Source organism: Lynx rufus, unplaced genomic scaffold (genome assembly GCF_022079265.1).
Source record: "Lynx rufus isolate CCGP_SWC_20201006 ecotype Redwood Valley unplaced genomic scaffold, mLynRuf1.p SCAF_16, whole genome shotgun sequence".
In the NCBI taxonomy this organism is placed as follows: Eukaryota; Metazoa; Chordata; class Mammalia; order Carnivora; family Felidae; genus Lynx; species Lynx rufus.
Window position 1 is genome coordinate 6,316,652 of NW_025814830.1, and position 9,827 is coordinate 6,326,478.

The following is a 9,827-nucleotide window of genomic DNA, read 5'->3' on the forward strand; positions in this document are numbered from 1 at the left end:
GACACAGAATCCGAAGCAGGCTTCAGGCTCTGAGCTGTCAGCACAGAGCCCAACTCGGGGTTCAAACTCACGGACCACGAGATCATGACCTGAGCCAAAGTCAGATGCTCAAACGACTGAGCCACCAAGTGCCCCTTCTCTCTCTTAAAACAAGCATCGGGGGACACCCTGCTGAAAAGAGAACTAATGGATTAGCTATGTGATCAGCCACAAAGCAGACTTCAGTTCTCTTCTCTGGGGTACACTCAATTCTTTTTTTTTTTTAATGTTTTAGTTTTGAGAGAGAGAGAGAGAGAGAGAGATAGAGATTGAGAGAGAGGCACGGCATGAGTGGGGGAGGAGCAGAGAGAGAGGGAGACACAGAATCCGAAGCAGGCTCCAGGCTCCGAGCTGTCAGCCCAGAGCCCAACGTGGGGCTCAAACCCATGAACCGTGAGATCATGACCTGAGCCAAAGTCAGACACCTAACCGACTGAGCCACCCAGGCTCTATAAAGTGAGAACTACGGCTCTGAACCATGCTACCTCAGGAACCTACTAGCTGTGTGACCTTGGGCAAGTCCCTTCTAAAAGCCTCAGTTCCCAGGCTACAAAATAAAATACCACCTACCTCAGAGAACTGTTGTGAGGATAGGAGGGGAACACTCTGCAGTCTCCTGGTACACAATAAGCATATTGTTATCAAATGCTAATGCAGCTAATAACTAATTCAATTATTATTCTAAGAAAGGGCGACTGCTTTAACTTTCAAAGGAACTAGAATCCAGCAGATATCACTATGACTAATTTCTTGTTTTCAGCTCAATTTTTCCTTCATGTGTTTATAACACCAAACATAATACAACCATACGGAAGTAAACAACAAAAAAAAAAACCTTATCCTTTTGTTAAAAAATAGTAGGAAAAAAATTTTTACTCAAAATTCTACAACACAGAGATAAATACAAACAGCACTTTGGCATGTTTCTTTTAGTTTTCCCATATATTTTTTAAAATAACTGGGATCATACTGTTTATAGTTCTATATCCCACTTTTTTCTCATACTTAATTTTATTTTGTGTGTACTTTCCCATGTCAAGAATTCTCCAAAAAACATCCTTTTTAAATGACTCCGTATTTTTCCATAAAGCAACCGTTTCTCTAAGGTTAAAACATTTATTTACTGTTTATTTTTTATACACATCACTAGAGGCAGTATCTCTGTGTACAATCTTGGTCCTCATCTCTATTTCTTGGTCCATACACAATCTGTATGTTGATCAAGGATTCTATGTCACTTAAAACATTGCCAAAATGCTTTTTAGAAAGTTCACACCAGTTTTTGTGTCTGACAGTCCTGATCGCCGTGACTATTACCTATTTCCTTTTAATTCCCAGCAAACAGAGACCCAAAACCTCTGGAATTACAATACAAATGGGGAAGATCTGTTATTAAAAGAATGCTTTCATCACTTGTGGTAATTTGTACCAGGTCACTATTATTCCATTCTCTCTCTCTCTCTTTTTTTATGTTTACTTATTTACTGGGGGGGAGGAGCAAACAGAGAGAGGGGGAGAGAATCCCAAGCAGTCTCCGTGCTGTCTGTGCAGTCCAATGTGGGGCTCAGTCTCACGAACACTGAGATCATGACCTGTTCCTAAATCAAGAGTCAGCCAACAAACTTGGAAAAGCTACAAATATCACTCAATACAGTTCACTTTCTATGTTAAAGTCAGGACTTAAATGCCTCTCAAATAATTTTCAACTAATTAAGAAGTGTATGGATAAGGAAATGATGCCCCATTATATGAAAAAGCTGTGCAGACAATATGTCGAAAATTCAGAAATGTAAACTTTAAGTTTTATGTACTTGTCTACACATAAGTTGTACCTTAATTTATTTAATAAAAAAAATTTAGAGGATCTGTACACAAGAAAACATATGTATTCCTTGTATTCACACAGAACATGAAATCCTAACTATTTTAGCTAATGCTGCCATTTTTAAGCCTTTATGGCTGTTGGCTAATGCTGGGCATATGCCAACAGTGGAGACTCACTGCCTGAGCACTGAGAGGACTTTTTCCCTTTTCCTCATTTACCAAAAGTTTTATCTGCATTCCTCTGGTGACTGACCAGTCAGAGGAAGAAATCTCCTAGAAGTCAGCAACATTCAAAAAGTATTCAATTATTTCAGGCCATTAGAAATGGTACCACAAAAGCAGCATCCACCACCCTTCTACCTACGAACTTAACGTATCTGGAAAATAAAGACTTAGTGATACTTTTATCACCAACCATTCAAGTACACTAATCCCAGTGAAATAATTCCCTTGAAGTGAAAGCCACTCTAGTTAAAGATGCAGATTTCGAGAATCTAATAATCTTGTATTAATGCAGTACTGGCTTTCATTTGTACACAATCAATTTGCTACTGAACAAAGAATCCTTTTTAATTGCCCATGGCAATTAACGGTAATCATTTTCTTTTGTCTTATTCCTAAGAACTACAGGCTACAATAGATGAAGCCGGGATTTTGACCTTTCTTTTAAATGGAGACAGGGAGAAGTACAATGCAACCTTTTTTTTTTTTTTTAATTTTTTACACTTCAGGAAGCTATTAGTTGCAGCTAGCCAACATACTTTTACCCCAACATTATTTAATAACTTTTTGAATCGTGTTTTTGAAAAAAGCATTGTAGAGAGTGCCACACAAATAAGGGGCAAGGTGTAGTTTTATCTGTAAGTTTCTAGTTGCCTACAGTGTTTTCTCTTGAAAATTGTCAATCAGGAACCACTCAGATACTTTCCTACTTACCAAAGAAAATACAGCTTAAAGGAATCATTACATGACCAAACATGTCTTTCTTCTTTCCTTTGGACTACTTTACTTATATACAGTTTTGTTTGTTATACCCGGGTTTGCATCCAGGTCAGAATTCAACCGCTCAACTTTGTCAACATGCTGGCTAGAATGACAAGCTGGTACTTGGAGCTATAGATTCTTTTTCAAAGTAGTGTGACACAGAACCTACTGTGTGCTCAGTAGTCTCTGAATATGGAAGCCTTTAAGACTGTTAACATGGGGCTGCCTCTCAAATGCAGAAATTCATCAGAACAGTCTATTCAACACTTGCTTCCCTCACCCACTTTATAATATTATATAGAGAGTTAACCGTTCACAACTATAAATTCCTTAAGGGGATGAACTATAGCTTATTCTTACATCCCAGAAACACAAGGCAGACTAATAAAATAAACACGGATTTTAAAATTAGACAGACATAGCTCTCGACTTATTAGCTGTGTAACTCTGGCCAAGACACTTATGACACAGTATGTATATATACACGAGGATTAAATGCTGACCAGGAGGGCATGCCCTCTGAGAGTTTAAAGCCTAAAAATGGCCATTATATTTGGTGCACATCTCTCCACCCACCTACCGCGCAGATAAAAACAAAAAGGCTCTGGCACCTGTTGGGTTCAATCAACATATATGTAGCAGGGGGCCTACTAGTACAAGGTTATTTTGCTAGGTGTGATGGGAAATAAAAGATACATGAGGGTCCCCACCCTTAAGGAGTTTACTATCTGGAGAAAGGAAACAATCAAGCATCATTAGCTAAAATAAAGCAGAATGGGAACCAATGAGTACAATCCCTTCATCTTTCCAACGAAGAAACCTTAGCCCAGAGAAGTGAAAACGATTTGTCGAAAGTCACACAGCTAGTAAGCAGCAGAGTCAGGGCTAGGACCAGAGTTTCTTCATTATCAACTCAACATTCTTTATGCCATAGGAAGCTGCCTCTCAATTTGTTCAAATTTGCCAAGTGCAAATATTACCATAACGACCATTTTCCAACAATAATGCAGAGACACTAGAAGAACAAAAAAGGTATGAAATACCACAGATACACCATGCAACAGTCACAACTGCCACAAATTTCATAAAATGAAAACGCTCATTTCAATAAAGGAAGATGAAGGAGATAGGCAAGTCTGGCTATTTTCAACTAAAGTAAATACTACTTTCCTGTGATGATGGCTCATGGCTGAAAAGTACCTGGTTCTCTGCTAATATATCAACTTAATGGTGTCTCCCAACCCCAAAGAAGCAAATAAATGAAAATCAGACTGCCAGATGCCGAAAGTTATTTTCAAAAATTCTTCATAGATGAAGCCTCATTAAAGCACTGTATCAAAAATTAAATAAAAATAAACTTTCAGGAAGATGAACATGAATGATTTGTTTGCACTTCTTAATACCAGCAATTCAAGTACTATTCAGACATTGCTATTTGAGAGCCTAGGTCAACAATGACTCAGCTTGAAAGATTCCATATCGCTTTTAAAAGCAGTGTACGGTTTTAAGTTATGTAGTCAATACAATCTGGATGCCACTCTCCCCCAAAATTATACACTCTAATTTTCACATGAATGGCTGAAAAAGAGATAGTGTTTATGTTTGAAAAAGTATACGACAAAGGCAATCCAATTCGTTTTACTGCATCTCCCAGAGAAAGGGTCCTTCCTTACCCCCCAATTCCAGGCTACAGGATTTGATGTAGGGGAGGGAAAGAGGTGGGGGTGGGATGAAGACCAGCACCAAGAGTCCAGTCCCAATCCCAGCTCTAACTTGGTATGTGGTCCAGGACAACAAGAATCTAAAATCAGAGCTGGACAGCACACTAGACTTCAGACTAGGAATGTGAAGCCCAGAGAAGTGAAGTGATTTGTTCACGGTTCCCACTAATTAGGTTAAGGCCTAGACCAGAAGGTCTGCTGCCTGTATTTCCAATACGCCTTCAATTATGACAGGAAGCCTGTCACCATGCCCTGTGCGAGTTCATTTTCCCATCTGTAAATGAGGAGGCTAGACTAGGCACGGGTTTTCAAACTGTGTTGTCCAAACCCAAGGGATTTCTGCTAATCGCTTTCCCTCTTCAAGCAAAGACTCTCCAAGTTTATGTATTTCATGTAGTGTGAAAAAGAAATTTTACACAACTAGACTAGATGATCAATAAAACGTCACACTGGCTGGGTAAATTAAGACACCCAGGTGGGGAATGACAACAGTCAAGGCAGATCACAGGAAGGCCCTGCAGGTGGCTTAACACCTCTCAGAAGGCCCTCCACCTCGCAGACTGAAGATGTGAGAGCAGAGCCTAGAGGGAGATGGACAAACACTCTCACCTCATCAATCTCCAACTGTATTGACCTCATGTGTCTCCTCATCACATAAGAGACCACAGAAACACCTGAGAGGCTACAGTTTACAGTCATCTGTGAAACCCTCGCTCCTCCCAGATTGGCCTTTGCCAAAAGTTACCATCAGACCAAAGGATCTCCACGTGGACAACTTCTTCCATGTAACCTGTATCAAGAAGAATGACTTTTCTGATTTTTTTTTTTTTATTGTCCTAAATGCTTTGGCCTTAATCGTGCCAAGAAAAAAAAAAAGAGAAAATAGGCAAGGGAAGGGAGAAATGGTCAAAAGGATAGTTCAAAAAGAAAAACAGCAAGGGAAGAACTTTGATCAGACTAGTATTACAAGAATTTTCTAGGCACTGCAGGAGACCCTAAGACGTGTTACTAGACTGAAAACAGTCACCCACCGCCATCTCCTGCTCTCCATCCCATTCCCAATTGGCATATTAACTGTTCCAGAAGGCCAAGGCTACCACCTCAGATTTCTGTAGCACCCAATTCCATCATGAAAGCAAATGCTGACACCGAGGTTGGAGCCTTTGCTACCATCAGAAAAGTCTGACAATCTCTGTAACATCAGTTACCAGTTTAGGAAGAAAAATCAGCTTTGTTCTTCTGTCTCTTCTCTTCCTATTATGTAAACTTAGGGTCTGGGCATGGAGAAACTTTCTATGCTGCCAGTGATGTCAAAACTCTGAAACACAAGTTTAAGCAATGCTGCACACACAGTTGTTTTAATTCTTAATTAGCTATCACTTCCCCATTAAGGATAAAAAACAACTATTTATACCAACGTGGAAAACAAATTCTAAAATAAATCCAGAGAATGAATCATAATTCACAAGGCCAAAATTAAAAAATGAATGGAAACCAACGGGAAGATGAACCAAAATTCAAGTCAATAATGGTGAAGACACATGCTATAGGTAATTAAAATTGCCAGACTCTGCTTGGCAGAACATTTAAGACCTAAGAAGTCAGAAGCTAAAGAACCAAATGGATGTACCATCTAGCCCCCCTCACTGTATCATATACAAATGTCCTAACTTTTGATGAGTCAATAGTCCAATTCTGCAGATAACAGTGAATGCTTTTTTATTTCAAGTGTTCTCGTAGAACTATTTCTAAATAAGTGCTGAAGTAAACAAAGTTTGATCAGAGCTCAGTTAAGAAATAAAAGTCCTTCCAGTAAATGCTCCTCCACAGCTGGATGGCTGCTTTAATATGCAATTGCCCTAGGCCACAGGGATTAAAAAAAAAAAAAAAATCAGGCTTTTGATTTACTTAAGAAATAAAATAAATAAACCCATAACATGCAAAGGTTCCCGCTCCCAAATTAAGGACAGAAAATGGTTAGATGGCTTTTCTGTAAAACACACCTCTTTCTCTGAGTAAATTTCCTGAACCCCACTCCCAACATAAGCTCACTAAAGAAAAAGCTTGAGAAAAGGTAAAGGTACTAATTTCTCAGGTAATAAGACCAAAAATCCAATCGTATCAGCCAGTTCCTGGCACTCTTTTCTCACTCTACCAAATCAGGTCACTCACAAGGCTTGGGGAATGTCAGGGCCCACCCACAGACTCCTCGTACACCACTGAGTCCCCCACCCCCACCCCGCCCCCCCCTCCAGCATGGATCTGCCCAGAGGCATTCAGCTCCGGTGGCTGGGAGCTGCCTGCAACACCAGAGGGCAGAAATCTGAGTGACACTTGGCACTCTCTCTTTCAACAAACAACCTCAACGGGCTTTCCAAACTCAGGCCTTAATTATTTTGAAGACCAGGAAGCCAGAGCCTTCCTGGGGCAGAGGTGAAAAGAAATAAGCCCACCCTCCCAAAGGTCACACAGCAAACCCGAAGCCATTAGGGAAGGCAAGGCTGCAGCTTCTGCAGCCCCAGAGCAGTAAACACCAAATGTGGCCATAACCCCTGGTGGGACTGGGGAGAACTTGAGAACTAGCATTTCCCCAGCCAGAGGTAAAACAAAAATTAGACTGTCATGGGGTGGGGGGGGAGGCAAAAAAGCACACTTGTAAGTTCTCCCAAGGGGTGCTGGCTTGGAGGTGGAGGTGGGGAAAGGGTACAACTGTCTCTTTACAATAGCTCAGAGAAGGAGGAAGGGAAAGTAAGAGGAAAAAAAAAAAAAAACCTGTGAGCTGCTGCACTCTCCTGTTCTGAAGGACACAAAGCTGCAAAGCCCAGGGATCAGAAGGGGCTGGGGAGTGAGACAGGAGTGAGAAAAATAAAGGTGCGGGGGAGGGTAATGGAAAGAGACCTGCCCCCTCACCACCACGAACCTTGGCAGAAGTAGGGGAAATGGGGCAGACATTCCCAGACTCCGGAGAGCAATAACCAGCCAACCACCCCCCATCTAGGTCTCACGGGATCCTTGGGGATAAAACCCTGAGGGTCAGGGTGCTGAGTGAATCTTCGGTCTAAACCACAGTCTAGAGAACCCTGGATCCAACCTAGCCCCTTCCCCTCCAAAGCTGAGTACTGGAGGCTAGAGGAAGACAAGACTGAAACGGGGAGCACTCAGTGGGGATGGGTGGGTCAAGGGTGGGGAGCTGGGAAAAAAGCAAGCCTGACAGGAACCAAACGGAAGAGAAGGCGCTTGCCAGGACACAAGGGGAAAGAAAAGGTGAGGAAAGTCAAGGTAGAACAGAATTGGGAAACGGGTATCAAAAGAGAGGGAGAATCCATCCAACCACTGAGATGGCTCCAAGAGGGAGCTGGGGGGTGGGGAGGCAGCCGATGATCAGAAAGAATGGTTGAGAAGACATCTCTACCACTGGGCAGAACTGGGGGAAGAACTCAAGAAGGAGGTAAAAAGCAGGACAAAGGAGAGAGAATACATGAAAGGAGAAATTGGAGGTCGAGGCCTGAATCAAAATGGTGGGGGGAAGAGGAGGTCAGGTGGAAAACTTAAGTATTGAGAGGTAACACGGGTGGGATGCAGTTACAGAGAGACCAGGATTAAAGAGAACCACTCCAAGAGGGGAACAGCAATAGGAAAGTTAAAATGAGTCAAAAAAAAAAAAAAAAATAGGGGGGCAAGTGGACAGCTCCAAAAGGGGCAGAGCTGGGAGGAAAATGTTACAGCAGATGGGGCAGAACTGAAAGAGCAGGTGCAAAAAGGATTTGGGGCAAGCCTGCGAGATGCAGCAGAATGGGAAGGAAAGGGGGTGATGGATCAGAGAAGTTATCAAAGATTTAGGGAGGTAAAGGGCAAGTCTAAGAAGGGCCAAAATGGAGAGAGGAGAGGACTTAGAGCGAAGAGGAGGCTGGAAGCAGGTCTCAAGCAGAGAAGACCTGAAGGGGAAACAGGTCAAAGAAAGAGGGAGCGAATGAATGAGACAGCTCAACAGTGCCAATGAGGAGGTGGGGTGGAAAGGAAACCGCAAGAACACTGGACAGAACTGGGGCCTGCAGGGCAGCACTGAGGCTGCGGACAGGCTGAGTTAGAGAGGTCAGAGAAATGAATGGCAGAAATGAGAGCTGCAGGGTCACAGAAGGGGGAGGAGGCTGCTTCATGGAAGGCAGAGTCGGGGAAAGCGAGCAGGTAAGAGGGCACAGCAAGATCTGAGATTGGGCAAAGGGCAGATCGGGAAGGTAGAAAGGTCTGGAAGAGTGGGGAAAAGGAGGGGGGGGGGGGCTCTGAACGGCAAATGGGAGCCAGATCTGCGAAGGGGAAGAGGCAAGCATGGTGCATCCCAGTCCGAGAGGGGGCAGGGGACTGAACTGAGGCATGGAAGGGTCGGAGAGGCAAGGGGCATCCGGGAGATGCACGGGGTTCCGCGAGTGGGCAGCAGGGCCCAAGGAGGTGGAATTAAGTCCAAGGAGAAGACCTAGGGTCAGCAGTGCCAAGACGAACAAGGTCTCAGATGGATCTCGAAGGAGGTGGAACTGCAGGTCTTAGAGGGACAGTTCCTGGGGGTGCAAGAGAGGACGGGTAACAGTAGACGGGTCAAAGAAGGGAACAGATCAAGGGTGGTGTGAGTGGAATCCAAGAAGGGGCAGGACGGACACGAATCTCAAAGTGAAGGTCCAGAATTAAGGGATGCAGAAATGCAGAAGGGTCACTGAGGAGGTGGGTCGCTAGAGGACCGCAGAGTCCAGGAGGGGCGAAGGGCACTACTGACGGGCGGAAAAGGGAAGGGGGAGGCGCAGAATTGGGAGAAGAGTGGCTTAAGTGAGGAGGGGGTGGCCGAGGCAGGCACCGAGATCCCAAATGGGTCGGAAGGTGGGGGCAGACGCGGGGACAGCAGGGCTGGGGCGAGCAGGGGCAGGTCCGAAGGGCAAGCGGGCCCCGTGGGCCGGGCCGCTGCGCGAAGCAGCGGGGCCGGCGGGGCCCGGGGGGCTGGGGGGCCGGGGGGCCGCTCCCTCCCCTCCCCCTCCGGCTCCTCCATTGTTCGCGGGCTCCGGGCCCCGCCGTCCCCGCCTCCCCTTGGACCCCGCAGCGGGGCGGCGCCCGGCCTCGCCGCCGGGGCCCGCGAGCTCGCGCACTCACCAGCTGGGCGCCCTCAGCGCGGCTCCGGCCTCCAGGATCCCAGCAGAGGCGACGGCGGCCCCGGCGCCATGTTCTGCTGCTCCTCGTCCAGCGGCGGCTGAGGCGGCGGCGGCGGCGGCGGCTCCG

General features: G+C 44.9%; 1 protein-coding gene across 2 annotated transcripts in view; it reads right to left on the reverse strand.

Annotated features, from left to right (window-relative positions):
• Positions 1–9,827, reverse strand: part of ARHGAP35 (Rho GTPase activating protein 35) — a 121,514-nt gene extending 111,687 nt beyond the window's left edge. The window contains exon 1 of one of the 2 annotated variants that reach the window (XM_047077783.1): positions 9,702–9,824. The gene's annotated coding sequence lies outside the window, so the exon portion shown is untranslated. Of the gene's footprint in view, positions 1–9,701 lie in introns of both variants that reach the window. The other variant, XM_047077784.1, reaches the window with a different exon arrangement.